Genomic DNA, 16,623 nt, shown 5'->3' with positions numbered 1-16,623 from the left:
CCACTTTATGCTCTTTTTAGTGAAAGAAAAAGGGTCAAAAACGAATAAAATCCATAAATTAACAAGGAAATTCACTTTACCACCATTTTGGCCGTTTTTGAAATTTCTAAAATCAACCATGGAAGTCATAGATATGCTCATTAGATTTCCTAGGAACTATTACATGCTTCGATTCGATAAGGCTAGGCCACTTTATGCCATTTTTAGTGAAAGAAAAGGGTCAAAAACGAGTAAAATCCGTAAATTAACAAGGAAATTCACTTTACTACCATTTTGGCCTTTTTTGAAATTTCTAAAATCAACCACGGAAGTCGTAGATATGGTCATTAGATTTCCTAGGAACTATTACATGCTTCGATTCGATAAGGCTAGGCCAGTTTATGCCCTTTTTAGTGAAAGAAAAAGGATCAAAATCGAGTAAAATCCGTAAATTAACAAGGAAATTACCCCCATGTTGGCCGTTTTTGAAAATTCTAATATAAACCATGGAAGTCGTAGATATGCTTGTTAGATTTCCTTAGAACAATTACATGCTTCGATTTGATATGGCTAGGCCACTTTATGCCCTTTTTAGTGAAAGAAAAAGGGTCAAAAACGAGTAAAATCCGTAAATTAACAAGGAAATTCACTTTACCACCATTTTGGCCGTTTTTGAAATTTCTAAAATCAACCATGGAAGTCGTAGATATGCTCATTAGATTTCCTAGGAACTATTACATGCTTCGATTCGATAAGGCTAGGCCACTTTATGCCCTTTTTAGTGAACGAAAAAGGATCAAAATCGAGTAAAATCCGTAAATAACAAGGAAATTACCACCATTTTGGCCGTTTTTGAAATTTCTAAAATCAACCATGGAAGTCGTAGATATGCTTGTTAGATTTCCTTGGAACTATTACATGCTTCGATTTGATAAGGCTAGGCCACTTTATGCTCTTTTTAGTGAAAGAAAAAGGGTCAAAAACTAATAAAATCCATAAATTAACAAGGAAATTCACTTTACCACCATTTTGGCCGTTTTTGAAATTTCTAAATTCAACCATGGAAGTCGTAGATATGCTCATTAGATTTCCTAGGAACTATTACATGCTTCGATTCGATAAGGCTAGGCCACTTTATGCCTTTTTTAGTGAAAGAAAAAGGGTCAAAAACAAGTAAAATCCGTAAATTAACAAGGAAATTACCCCCATGTTGGCCGTTTTTGAAAATTCTAATATAAACCATGGAAGTCATAGATATGCTTGTTAGATTTCCTTAGAACAATTACATGCTTCGATTTGATAAGGCTAGGCCACTTTATGCCCTATTTAGTGAAAGAAAAAGGGTCAAAAACGAGTAAAATCCGTAAATTAACAAGGAAATTCACTTTACCACCATTTTGGCCGTTTTTGAAATTTCTAAAATCAACCATGGAAGTCGTAGATATGCTCATTAGATTTCCTAGGAACTATTACATGCTTCGATTCGATAAGGCTAGGCCACTTTATGCCCTTTTTAGTGAACGAAAAAGGATCAAAATCGAGTAAAATCCGTAAATTAACAAGGAAATTACCACCATTTTGGCCGTTTTTGAAATTTCTAAAATCAACCACGGAAGTCGTAGATATGCTCATTAGATTTCCTAGGAACTATTACATGCTTCGATTCGATAAGGCTAGGCCAGTTTATGCCTTTTTTAGTGAAAGAAAAGGGTCCAAAACGAGTAAAATCCGAAAATTAACAAGGAAATTACCCCCATGTTGGCCGTTTTTGAAAATTCTAATATAAACCATGGAAGTCATAGATATGCTTGTTAGATTTCCTTGGAACTATTACATGCTTCGATTTGATAAGGCTAGGCCACTTTATGCTCTTTTTAGTGAAAGAAAAAGGGTCAAAAACGAATAAAATCCATAAATTAACAAGGAAATTCACTTTACCACCATTTTGGCCGTTTTCGAAATTTCTAAAATCAACCATGGAAGTCATAGATATGCTCATTAGATTTCCTAGGAACTATTACATGCTTCGATTCGATAAGGCTAGGCCACTTTATGCCATTTTTAGTGAAAGAAAAGGGTCAAAAACGAGTAAAATCCGTAAATTAACAAGGAAATTCACTTTACTACCATTTTGGCCTTTTTTGAAATTTCTAAAATCAACCACGGAAGTCGTAGATATGGTCATTAGATTTCCTAGGAACTATTACATGCTTCGATTCGATAAGGCTAGGCCAGTTTATGCCCTTTTTAGTGAAAGAAAAAGGATCAAAATCGAGTAAAATCCGTAAATTAACAAGGAAATTACCCCCATGTTGGCCGTTTTTGAAAATTCTAATATAAACCATGGAAGTCGTAGATATGCTTGTTAGATTTCCTTAGAACAATTACATGCTTCGATTTGATATGGCTAGGCCACTTTATGCCCTTTTTAGTGAAAGAAAAAGGGTCAAAAACGAGTAAAATCCGTAAATTAACAAGGAAATTCACTTTACCACCATTTTGGCCGTTTTTGAAATTTCTAAAATCAACCATGGAAGTCGTAGATATGCTCATTAGATTTCCTAGGAACTATTACATGCTTCGATTCGATAAGGCTAGGCCACTTTATGCCCTTTTTAGTGAACGAAAAAGGATCAAAATCGAGTAAAATCCGTAAATAACAAGGAAATTACCACCATTTTGGCCGTTTTTGAAATTTCTAAAATCAACCATGGAAGTCGTAGATATGCTTGTTAGATTTCCTTGGAACTATTACATGGTTCGATTTGATAAGGCTAGGCCACTTTATGCTCTTTTTAGTGAAAGAAAAAGGGTCAAAAACTAATAAAATCCATAAATTAACAAGGAAATTCACTTTACCACCATTTTGGCCGTTTTTGAAATTTCTAAATTCAACCATGGAAGTCGTAGATATGCTCATTAGATTTCCTAGGAACTATTACATGCTTCGATTCGATAAGGCTAGGCCACTTTATGCCTTTTTTAGTGAAAGAAAAAGGGTCAAAAACGAGTAAAATCCGTAAATTAACAAGGAAATTACCCCCATGTTGGCCGTTTTTGAAAATTCTAATATAAACCATGGAAGTCATAGATATGCTTGTTAGATTTCCTTAGAACAATTACATGCTTCGATTTGATAAGGCTAGGCCACTTTATGCCCTATTTAGTGAAAGAAAAAGGGTCAAAAACGAGTAAAATCCGTAAATTAACAAGGAAATTCACTTTACCACCATTTTGGCCGTTTTTGAAATTTCTAAAATCAACCATGGAAGTCGTAGATATGCTCATTAGATTTCCTAGGAACTATTACATGCTTCGATTCGATAAGGCTAGGCCACTTTATGCCCTTTTTAGTGAACGAAAAAGGATCAAAATCGAGTAAAATCCGTAAATTAACAAGGAAATTACCACCATTTTGGCCGTTTTTGAAATTTCTAAAATCAACCACGGAAGTCGTATATATGCTCATTAGATTTCCTAGGAACTATTACATGCTTCGATTCGATAAGGCTAGGCCACTTTATGCCTTTTTTAGTGAAAGAAAAGGGTCCAAAACGAGTAAAATCCGAAAATTAACAAGGAAATTACCCCCATGTTGGCCGTTTTTGAAAATTCTAATATAAACCATGGAAGTCATAGATATGCTTGTTAGATTTTCTTGGAACTATTACATGCTTCGATTTGATAAGGCTAGGCCACTTTATGCTCTTTTTAGTGAAAGAAAAAGGGTCAAAAACGAATAAAATCCATAAATTAACAAGGAAATTCACTTTACCACCATTTTGGCCGTTTTTGAAATTTCTAAAATCAACCATGGAAGTCATAGATATGCTCATTAGATTTCCTAGGAACTATTACATGCTTCGATTCGATAAGGCTAGGCCACTTTATGCCATTTTTAGTGAAAGAAAAGGGTCAAAAACGAGTAAAATCCGTAAATTAACAAGGAAATTCACTTTACTACCATTTTGGCCTTTTTTGAAATTTCTAAAATCAACCACGGAAGTCGTAGATATGGTCATTAGATTTCCTAGGAACTATTACATGCTTCGATTCGATAAGGCTAGGCCAGTTTATGCCCTTTTTAGTGAAAGAAAAAGGATCAAAATCGAGTAAAATCCGTAAATTAACAAGGAAATTACCCCCATGTTGGCCGTTTTTGAAAATTCTAATATAAACCATGGAAGTCGTAGATATGCTTGTTAGATTTCCTTAGAACAATTACATGCTTCGATTTGATATGGCTAGGCCACTTTATGCCCTTTTTAGTGAAAGAAAAAGGGTCAAAAACGAGTAAAATCCGTAAATTAACAAGGAAATTCACTTTACCACCATTTTGGCCGTTTTTGAAATTTCTAAAATCAACCATGGAAGTCGTAGATATGCTCATTAGATTTCCTAGGAACTATTACATGCTTCGATTCGATAAGGCTAGGCCACTTTATGCCCTTTTTAGTGAACGAAAAAGGATCAAAATCGAGTAAAATCCGTAAATAACAAGGAAATTACCACCATTTTGGCCGTTTTTGAAATTTCTAAAATCAACCATGGAAGTCGTAGATATGCTTGTTAGATTTCCTTGGAACTATTACATGCTTCGATTTGATAAGGCTAGGCCACTTTATGCTCTTTTTAGTGAAAGAAAAAGGGTCAAAAACTAATAAAATCCATAAATTAACAAGGAAATTCACTTTACCACCATTTTGGCCGTTTTTGAAATTTCTAAATTCAACCATGGAAGTCGTAGATATGCTCATTAGATTTCCTAGGAACTATTACATGCTTCGATTCGATAAGGCTAGGCCACTTTATGCCTTTTTTAGTGAAAGAAAAAGGGTCAAAAACAAGTAAAATCCGTAAATTAACAAGGAAATTACCCCCATGTTGGCCGTTTTTGAAAATTCTAATATAAACCATGGAAGTCATAGATATGCTTGTTAGATTTCCTTAGAACAATTACATGCTTCGATTTGATAAGGCTAGGCCACTTTATGCCCTATTTAGTGAAAGAAAAAGGGTCAAAAACGAGTAAAATCCGTAAATTAACAAGGAAATTCACTTTACCACCATTTTGGCCGTTTTTGAAATTTCTAAAATCAACCATGGAAGTCGTAGATATGCTCATTAGATTTCCTAGGAACTATTACATGCTTCGATTCGATAAGGCTAGGCCACTTTATGCCCTTTTTAGTGAACGAAAAAGGATCAAAATCGAGTAAAATCCGTAAATTAACAAGGAAATTACCACCATTTTGGCCGTTTTTGAAATTTCTAAAATCAACCACGGAAGTCGTAGATATGCTCATTAGATTTCCTAGGAACTATTACATGCTTCGATTCGATAAGGCTAGGCCAGTTTATGCCTTTTTTAGTGAAAGAAAAGGGTCCAAAACGAGTAAAATCCGAAAATTAACAAGGAAATTACCCCCATGTTGGCCGTTTTTGAAAATTCTAATATAAACCATGGAAGTCATAGATATGCTTGTTAGATTTCCTTGGAACTATTACATGCTTCGATTTGATAAGGCTAGGCCACTTTATGCTCTTTTTAGTGAAAGAAAAAGGGTCAAAAACGAATAAAATCCATAAATTAACAAGGAAATTCACTTTACCACCATTTTGGCCGTTTTCGAAATTTCTAAAATCAACCATGGAAGTCATAGATATGCTCATTAGATTTCCTAGGAACTATTACATGCTTCGATTCGATAAGGCTAGGCCACTTTATGCCATTTTTAGTGAAAGAAAAGGGTCAAAAACGAGTAAAATCCGTAAATTAACAAGGAAATTCACTTTACTACCATTTTGGCCTTTTTTGAAATTTCTAAAATCAACCACGGAAGTCGTAGATATGGTCATTAGATTTCCTAGGAACTATTACATGCTTCGATTCGATAAGGCTAGGCCAGTTTATGCCCTTTTTAGTGAAAGAAAAAGGATCAAAATCGAGTAAAATCCGTAAATTAACAAGGAAATTACCCCCATGTTGGCCGTTTTTGAAAATTCTAATATAAACCATGGAAGTCGTAGATATGCTTGTTAGATTTCCTTAGAACAATTACATGCTTCGATTTGATATGGCTAGGCCACTTTATGCCCTTTTTAGTGAAAGAAAAAGGGTCAAAAACGAGTAAAATCCGTAAATTAACAAGGAAATTCACTTTACCACCATTTTGGCCGTTTTTGAAATTTCTAAAATCAACCATGGAAGTCGTAGATATGCTCATTAGATTTCCTAGGAACTATTACATGCTTCGATTCGATAAGGCTAGGCCACTTTATGCCCTTTTTAGTGAACGAAAAAGGATCAAAATCGAGTAAAATCCGTAAATAACAAGGAAATTACCACCATTTTGGCCGTTTTTGAAATTTCTAAAATCAACCATGGAAGTCGTAGATATGCTTGTTAGATTTCCTTGGAACTATTACATGGTTCGATTTGATAAGGCTAGGCCACTTTATGCTCTTTTTAGTGAAAGAAAAAGGGTCAAAAACTAATAAAATCCATAAATTAACAAGGAAATTAACTTTACCACCATTTTGGCCGTTTTTGAAATTTCTAAATTCAACCATGGAAGTCGTAGATATGCTCATTAGATTTCCTAGGAACTATTACATGCTTCGATTCGATAAGGCTAGGCCACTTTATGCCTTTTTTAGTGAAAGAAAAAGGGTCAAAAACGAGTAAAATCCGTAAATTAACAAGGAAATTACCCCCATGTTGGCCGTTTTTGAAAATTCTAATATAAACCATGGAAGTCATAGATATGCTTGTTTGATTTCCTTAGAACAATTACATGCTTCGATTTGATAAGGCTAGGCCACTTTATGCCCTATTTAGTGAAAGAAAAAGGGTCAGAAACGAGTAAAATCCGTAAATTAACAAGGAAATTCACTTTACCACCATTTTGGCCGTTTTTGAAATTTCTAAAATCAACCATGGAAGTCGTAGATATGCTCATTAGATTTCCTAGGAACTATTACATGCTTCGATTCGATAAGGCTAGGCCACTTTATGCCCTTTTTAGTGAACGAAAAAGGATGAAAATCGAGTAAAATCCGTAAATTAACAAGGAAATTACCACCATTTTGGCCGTTTTTGAAATTTCTAAAATCAACCACGGAAGTCGTAGATATGCTCATTAGATTTCCTAGGAACTATTACATGCTTCGATTCGATAAGGCTAGGCCACTTTATGCCTTTTTTAGTGAAAGAAAAGGGTCCAAAACGAGTAAAATCCGAAAATTAACAAGGAAATTACCCCCATGTTGGCCGTTTTTGAAAATTCTAATATAAACCATGGAAGTCATAGATATGCTTGTTAGATTTCCTTGGAACTATTACATGCTTCGATTTGATAAGGCTAGGCCACTTTATGCTCTTTTTAGTGAAAGAAAAAGGGTCAAAAACGAATAAAATCCATAAATTAACAAGGAAATTCACTTTACCACCATTTTGGCCGTTTTTGAAATTTCTAAAATCAACCATGGAAGTCATAGATATGCTCATTAGATTTCCTAGGAACTATTACATGCTTCGATTCGATAAGGCTAGGCCACTTTATGCCATTTTTAGTGAAAGAAAAGGGTCAAAAACGAGTAAAATCCGTAAATTAACAAGGAAATTCACTTTACTACCATTTTGGCCTTTTTTGAAATTTCTAAAATCAACCACGGAAGTCGTAGATATGGTCATTAGATTTCCTAGGAACTATTACATGCTTCGATTCGATAAGGCTAGGCCAGTTTTTGCCCTTTTTAGTGAAAGAAAAAGGATCAAAATCGAGTAAAATCCGTAAATTAACAAGGAAATTACCCCCATGTTGGCCGTTTTTGAAAATTCAGGTATAAACCATGGAAGTCGTAGATATGCTTGTTAGATTTCCTAGGAAGTATTACATGCTTCGATTTCATAAGGCTAGGCCACTTTATGCCCCTTTTAGTGAAAGAAAAAGGGTCAAAAACGAGTAAAATCCGTAAATTAACAAGGAAATTCACTTTACCACCATTTTGGCCGTTTTTGAAATTTCTAAAATCAACCATGGAAGTCGTAGATATGCTCATTAGATTTCCTAGGAACTATTACATGCTTCGATTCGATAAGGCTAGGCCACTTTATGCCATTTTTAGTGAAAGAAAAGGGTCAAAAACGAGTAAAATCCGTAAATTAACAAGGAAATTACCACCCATGTTGGCCGTTTTTGAAAATTCTAATATAAACCATGGAAGTCGTAGATATGCTTGTTAGATTTCCTTGGAACTATTACATGCTTTGATTTGATATGGCTAGGCCACTTTATGCCCTTTTTAGTGAAAGAAAAAGGGTCAAAAACGAGTAAAATCCGTAAATTAACAAGGAAATTCACTTTACCACCATTTTGGCCATTTTTGAAATTTCTAAAATCAACCATGGAAGTCGTAGATATGCTCATTAGATTTCCTAGAAACTATTACATGCTTCGATTCGATAAGGCTAGGCCACTTTATGCCTTTTTCAGTGAAAGAAAAGGGTCAAAAACGAGTAAAATCCGTAAATTAACAAGGAAATTACCCCCATGGTGGCCGTTTTTGAAAATTCAGGTATAAACCATGGAAGTCGTAGATATGCTTGTTAGATTTCCTAGGAAGTATTACATGCTTCGATTTCATAAGGCTAGGCCACTTTATGCCCCTTTTAGTGAAAGAAAAAGGATCAAAATCGAGTAAAATCCGTAAATTAACAAGGAAATTCACTTTACCACCATTTTGGCCGTTTTTGAAATTTCTAAAATCAACCATGGAAGTCGTAGATATGCTCATTAGATTTCCTAGGAACTATTACATGCTTCGATTCGATAAGGCTAGGCCACTTTATGCCTTTTTTAGTGAAAGAAAAAGGGTCAAAAACGAGTAAAATCCGTAAATTAACAAGGAAATTACCCCATGTTGGCCGTTTTTGAAAATTCTAATATAAACCATGGAAGTCATAGATATGCTTGTTAGATTTCCTTGGAACTATTACATGCTTCGATTTGATAAGGCTAGGCCACTTTATGCTCTTTTTAGTGAAAGAAAAAGGGTCAAAAACGAATAAAATCCATAAATTAACAAGGAAATTCACTTTACCACCATTTTGGCCGTTTTTGAAATTTCTAAAATCAACCATGGAAGTCATAGATATGCTCATTAGATTTCCTAGGAACTATTACATGCTTCGATTCGATAAGGCTAGGCCACTTTATGCCATTTTTAGTGAAAGAAAAGGGTCAAAAACGAGTAAAATCCGTAAATTAACAAGGAAATTACCACCCATGTTGGCCGTTTTTGAAAATTCTAATATAAACCATGGAAGTCGTTGATATGCTTGTTAGATTTCCTTGGAACTATTACATGCTTTGATTTGATATGGCTAGGCCACTTTATGCCCTTTTTAGTGAAAGAAAAAGGGTCAAAAACGAGTAAAATCCGTAAATTAACAAGGAAATTCACTTTACCACCATTTTGGCCATTTTTGAAATTTCTAAAATCAACCATGGAAGTCGTAGATATGCTCATTAGATTTCCTAGAAACTATTACATGCTTCGATTCGATAAGGCTAGGCCACTTTATGCCTTTTTCAGTGAAAGAAAAGGGTCAAAAACGAGTAAAATCCGTAAATTAACAAGGAAATTACCCCCATGGTGGCCGTTTTTGAAAATTCAGGTATAAACCATGGAAGTCGTAGATATGCTTGTTAGATTTCCTAGGAAGTATTACATGCTTCGATTTCATAAGGCTAGGCCACTTTATGCCCCTTTTAGTGAAAGAAAAAGGATCAAAATCGAGTAAAATCCGTAAATTAACAAGGAAATTCACTTTACCACCATTTTGGCCGTTTTTGAAATTTCTAAAATCAACCATGGAAGTCGTAGATATGCTCATTAGATTTCCTAGGAACTATTACATGCTTCGATTCGATAAGGCTAGGCCACTTTATGCCTTTTTTAGTGAAAGAAAAAGGGTCAAAAACGAGTAAAATCCGTAAATTAACAAGGAAATTACTCCCATGTTGGCCGTTTTTGAAAATTCTAATATAAACCATGGAAGTCATAGATATGCTTGTTAGATTTCCTTAGAACAATTATATGCTTCGATTTGATAAGGCTAGGCCACTTTATGCCCTATTTAGTGAAAGAAAAAGGGTCAAAAACGAGTAAAATCCGTAAATTAACAAGGAAATTCACTTTACCACCATTTTGGCCGTTTTTGAAATTTCTAAAATCAACCATGGAAGTCGTAGATATGCTCATTAGATTTCCTAGGAACTATTACATGCTTCGATTCGATAAGGCTAGGCCACTTTATGCCCTTTTTAGTGAACGAAAAAGGATCAAAATCGAGTAAAATCCGTAAATTAACAAGGAAATTACCACCATTTTGGCCGTTTTTGAAATTTCTAAAATCAACCACGGAAGTCGTAGATATGCTCATTAGATTTCCTAGGACCTATTACATGCTTCGATTCGATAAGGCTAGGCCACTTTATGCCTTTTTTAGTGAAAGAAAAGGGTCCAAAACGAGTAAAATCCGAAAATTAACAAGGAAATTACCTCCATGTTGGCCGTTTTTGAAAATTCTAATATAAACCATGGAAGTCATAGATATGCTTGTTAGATTTCCTTGGAACTATTACATGCTTCGATTTGATAAGGCTAGGCCACTTTATGCTCTTTTTATTGAAAGAAAAAGGGTCAAAAACGAATAAAATCCATAAATTAACAAGGAAATTCACTTTACCACCATTTTGGCCGTTTTTGAAATTTCTAAAATCAACCATGGAAGTCATAGATATGCTCATTAGATTTCCTAGGAACTATTATATGCTTCGATTCGATAAGGCTAGGCCACTTTATGCCTTTTTTAGTGAAAGAAAAGGGTCAAAAACGAGTAAAATCCGTAAATTAACAAGGAAATTACCACCCATGTTGGCCGTTTTTGAAAATTCTAATATAAACCATGGAAGTCGTAGATATGCTTGTTAGATTTCCTTGGAACTATTACATGCTTCGATTTGATATGGCTAGGCCACTTTATGCCCTTTTTAGTGAAAGAAAAAGGGTCAAAAACGAGTAAAATCCGTAAATTAACAAGGAAATTCACTTTACCACCATTTTGGCCATTTTTGAAATTTCTAAAATCAACCATGGAAGTCGTAGATATGCTCATTAGATTTCCTAGAAACTATTACATGCTTCGATTCGATAAGGCTAGGCCACTTTATGCCTTTTTCAGTGAAAGAAAAGGGTCAAAAACGAGTAAAATCCGTAAATTAACAAGGAAATTACCCCCATGTTGGCCGTTTTTGAAAATTCTAATATAAACCATGGAAGTCGTAGATATGCTTGTTAGATTTCCTAGGAAGTATTACATGCTTCGATTTCATAAGGCTAGGCCACTTTATGCCCCTTTTAGTGAAAGAAAAAGGATCAAAATCGAGTAAAATCCGTAAATTAACAAGGAAATTCACTTTACCACCATTTTGGCCGTTTTTGAAATTTCTAAAATCAACCATGGAAGTCGTAGATATGCTCATTAGATTTCCTAGAAACTATTACATGCTTCGATTCGATAAGGCTAGGCCACTTTATGCCTTTTTCAGTGAAAGAAAAGGGTCAAAAACGAGTAAAATCCGTAAATTAACAAGGAAATTACCCCCATGGTGGCCGTTTTTGAAAATTCAGGTATAAACCATGGAAGTCGTAGATATGCTTGTTAGATTTCCTAGGAAGTATTACATGCTTCGATTTCATAAGGCTAGGCCACTTTATGCCCCTTTTAGTGAAAGAAAAAGGATCAAAATCGAGTAAAATCCGTAAATTAACAAGGAAATTCACTTTACCACCATTTTGGCCGTTTTTGAAATTTCTAAAATCAACCATGGAAGTCGTAGATATGCTCATTAGATTTCCTAGGAACTATTACATGCTTCGATTCGATAAGGCTAGGCCACTTTATGCCTTTTTTAGTGAAAGAAAAAGGGTCAAAAACGAGTAAAATCCGTAAATTAACAAGGAAATTACCCCATGTTGGCCGTTTTTGAAAATTCTAATATAAACCATGGAAGTCATAGATATGCTTGTTAGATTTCCTTGGAACTATTACATGCTTCGATTTGATAAGGCTAGGCCACTTTATGCTCTTTTTAGTGAAAGAAAAAGGGTCAAAAACGAATAAAATCCATAAATTAACAAGGAAATTCACTTTACCACCATTTTGGCCGTTTTTGAAATTTCTAAAATCAACCATGGAAGTCATAGATATGCTCATTAGATTTCCTAGGAACTATTACATGCTTCGATTCGATAAGGCTAGGCCACTTTATGCCATTTTTAGTGAAAGAAAAGGGTCAAAAACGAGTAAAATCCGTAAATTAACAAGGAAATTACCACCCATGTTGGCCGTTTTTGAAAATTCTAATATAAACCATGGAAGTCGTTGATATGCTTGTTAGATTTCCTTGGAACTATTACATGCTTTGATTTGATATGGCTAGGCCACTTTATGCCCTTTTTAGTGAAAGAAAAAGGGTCAAAAACGAGTAAAATCCGTAAATTAACAAGGAAATTCACTTTACCACCATTTTGGCCATTTTTGAAATTTCTAAAATCAACCATGGAAGTCGTAGATATGCTCATTAGATTTCCTAGAAACTATTACATGCTTCGATTCGATAAGGCTAGGCCACTTTATGCCTTTTTCAGTGAAAGAAAAGGGTCAAAAACGAGTAAAATCCGTAAATTAACAAGGAAATTACCCCCATGGTGGCCGTTTTTGAAAATTCAGGTATAAACCATGGAAGTCGTAGATATGCTTGTTAGATTTCCTAGGAAGTATTACATGCTTCGATTTCATAAGGCTAGGCCACTTTATGCCCCTTTTAGTGAAAGAAAAAGGATCAAAATCGAGTAAAATCCGTAAATTAACAAGGAAATTCACTTTACCACCATTTTGGCCGTTTTTGAAATTTCTAAAATCAACCATGGAAGTCGTAGATATGCTCATTAGATTTCCTAGGAACTATTACATGCTTCGATTCGATAAGGCTAGGCCACTTTATGCCTTTTTTAGTGAAAGAAAAAGGGTCAAAAACGAGTAAAATCCGTAAATTAACAAGGAAATTACTCCCATGTTGGCCGTTTTTGAAAATTCTAATATAAACCATGGAAGTCATAGATATGCTTGTTAGATTTCCTTAGAACAATTATATGCTTCGATTTGATAAGGCTAGGCCACTTTATGCCCTATTTAGTGAAAGAAAAAGGGTCAAAAACGAGTAAAATCCGTAAATTAACAAGGAAATTCACTTTACCACCATTTTGGCCGTTTTTGAAATTTCTAAAATCAACCATGGAAGTCGTAGATATGCTCATTAGATTTCCTAGGAACTATTACATGCTTCGATTCGATAAGGCTAGGCCACTTTATGCCCTTTTTAGTGAACGAAAAAGGATCAAAATCGAGTAAAATCCGTAAATTAACAAGGAAATTACCACCATTTTGGCCGTTTTTGAAATTTCTAAAATCAACCACGGAAGTCGTAGATATGCTCATTAGATTTCCTAGGACCTATTACATGCTTCGATTCGATAAGGCTAGGCCACTTTATGCCTTTTTTAGTGAAAGAAAAGGGTCCAAAACGAGTAAAATCCGAAAATTAACAAGGAAATTACCTCCATGTTGGCCGTTTTTGAAAATTCTAATATAAACCATGGAAGTCATAGATATGCTTGTTAGATTTCCTTGGAACTATTACATGCTTCGATTTGATAAGGCTAGGCCACTTTATGCTCTTTTTATTGAAAGAAAAAGGGTCAAAAACGAATAAAATCCATAAATTAACAAGGAAATTCACTTTACCACCATTTTGGCCGTTTTTGAAATTTCTAAAATCAACCATGGAAGTCATAGATATGCTCATTAGATTTCCTAGGAACTATTATATGCTTCGATTCGATAAGGCTAGGCCACTTTATGCCTTTTTTAGTGAAAGAAAAGGGTCAAAAACGAGTAAAATCCGTAAATTAACAAGGAAATTACCACCCATGTTGGCCGTTTTTGAAAATTCTAATATAAACCATGGAAGTCGTAGATATGCTTGTTAGATTTCCTTGGAACTATTACATGCTTCGATTTGATATGGCTAGGCCACTTTATGCCCTTTTTAGTGAAAGAAAAAGGGTCAAAAACGAGTAAAATCCGTAAATTAACAAGGAAATTCACTTTACCACCATTTTGGCCATTTTTGAAATTTCTAAAATCAACCATGGAAGTCGTAGATATGCTCATTAGATTTCCTAGAAACTATTACATGCTTCGATTCGATAAGGCTAGGCCACTTTATGCCTTTTTCAGTGAAAGAAAAGGGTCAAAAACGAGTAAAATCCGTAAATTAACAAGGAAATTACCCCCATGTTGGCCGTTTTTGAAAATTCTAATATAAACCATGGAAGTCGTAGATATGCTTGTTAGATTTCCTAGGAAGTATTACATGCTTCGATTTCATAAGGCTAGGCCACTTTATGCCCCTTTTAGTGAAAGAAAAAGGATCAAAATCGAGTAAAATCCGTAAATTAACAAGGAAATTCACTTTACCACCATTTTGGCCGTTTTTGAAATTTCTAAAATCAACCATGGAAGTCGTAGATATGCTCATTAGATATCCTAGGAACTATTACATGCTTCGATTCGATAAGGCTAGGCACTTTATGCCTTTTTTAGTGAAAGAAAAAGGGTCAAAAACGAGTAAAATCCGTAAATTAACAAGGAAATTACCCCCATGTTGGCCGTTTTTGAAAATTCTAATATAAACCATGGAAGTCATAGATATGCTTGTTAGATTTCCTTAGAACAATTATATGCTTCGATTTGATAAGGCTAGGCCACTTTATGCCCTATTTAGTGAAAGAAAAAGGGTCAAAAACGAGTAAAATCCGTAAATTAACAAGGAAATTCACTTTACCACCATTTTGGCCGTTTTTGAAATTTCTAAAATCAACCATGGAAGTCGTAGATATGCTCATTAGATTTCCTAGGAACTATTACATGCTTCGATTCGATAAGGCTAGGCCACTTTATGCCCTTTTTAGTGAACGAAAAAGGATCAAAATCGAGTAAAATCCGTAAATTAACAAGGAAATTACCACCATTTTGGCCGTTTTTGAAATTTCTAAAATCAACCACGGAAGTCGTAGATATGCTCATTAGATTTCCTAGGACCTATTACATGCTTCGATTCGATAAGGCTAGGCCACTTTATGCCTTTTTTAGTGAAAGAAAAGGGTCCAAAACGAGTAAAATCCGAAAATTAACAAGGAAATTACCCCCATGTTGGCCGTTTTTGAAAATTCTAATATAAACCATGGAAGTCATAGATATGCTTGTTAGATTTCCTTGGAACTATTACATGCTTCGATTTGATAAGGCTAGGCCACTTTATGCTCTTTTTATTGAAAGAAAAAGGGTCAAAAACGAATAAAATCCATAAATTAACAAGGAAATTCACTTTACCACCATTTTGGCCGTTTTTGAAATTTCTAAAATCAACCATGGAAGTCATAGATATGCTCATTAGATTTCCTAGGAACTATTATATGCTTCGATTCGATAAGGCTAGGCCACTTTATGCCTTTTTTAGTGAAAGAAAAGGGTCAAAAACGAGTAAAATCCGTAAATTAACAAGGAAATTACCACCCATGTTGGCCGTTTTTGAAAATTCTAATATAAACCATGGAAGTCGTAGATATGCTTGTTAGATTTCCTTGGAACTATTACATGCTTCGATTTGATATGGCTAGGCCACTTTATGCCCTTTTTAGTGAAAGAAAAAGGGTCAAAAACGAGTAAAATCCGTAAATTAACAAGGAAATTCACTTTACCACCATTTTGGCCATTTTTGAAATTTCTAAAATCAACCATGGAAGTCGTAGATATGCTCATTAGATTTCCTAGAAACTATTACATGCTTCGATTCGATAAGGCTAGGCCACTTTATGCCTTTTTCAGTGAAAGAAAAGGGTCAAAAACGAGTAAAATCCGTAAATTAACAAGGAAATTACCCCCATGTTGGCCGTTTTTGAAAATTCTAATATAAACCATGGAAGTCGTAGATATGCTTGTTAGATTTCCTAGGAAGTATTACATGCTTCGATTTCATAAGGCTAGGCCACTTTATGCCCCTTTTAGTGAAAGAAAAAGGATCAAAATCGAGTAAAATCCGTAAATTAACAAGGAAATTCACTTTACCACCATTTTGGCCGTTTTTGAAATTTCTAAAATCAACCATGGAAGTCGTAGATATGCTCATTAGATATCCTAGGAACTATTACATGCTTCGATTCGATAAGGCTAGGCCACTTTATGCCTTTTTTAGTGAAAGAAAAAGGGTCAAAAACGAGTAAAATCCGTAAATTAACAAGGAAATTACCCCCATGTTGGCCGTTTTTGAAAATTCTAATATAAACCATGGAAGTCGTAGATATGCTTGTTAGATTTCCTTAGAACAATTACATGCTTCGATTTGATAAGGCTAGGCCACTTTATGCCCTATTTAGTGAAAGAAAAAGGGTCAAAAACGAGTAAAATCCGTAAATTAACAAGGAAATTCACTTTACCACCATTTTGGCCGT

This window comes from Medicago sativa, chromosome 4, assembly GCF_051527215.1.
Source record: "Medicago sativa cultivar Bolivia chromosome 4, Bolivia_mono, whole genome shotgun sequence".
Classification (NCBI taxonomy): domain Eukaryota; kingdom Viridiplantae; phylum Streptophyta; class Magnoliopsida; order Fabales; family Fabaceae; genus Medicago; species Medicago sativa.
This window is presented reverse-complemented; position numbering follows the sequence as displayed.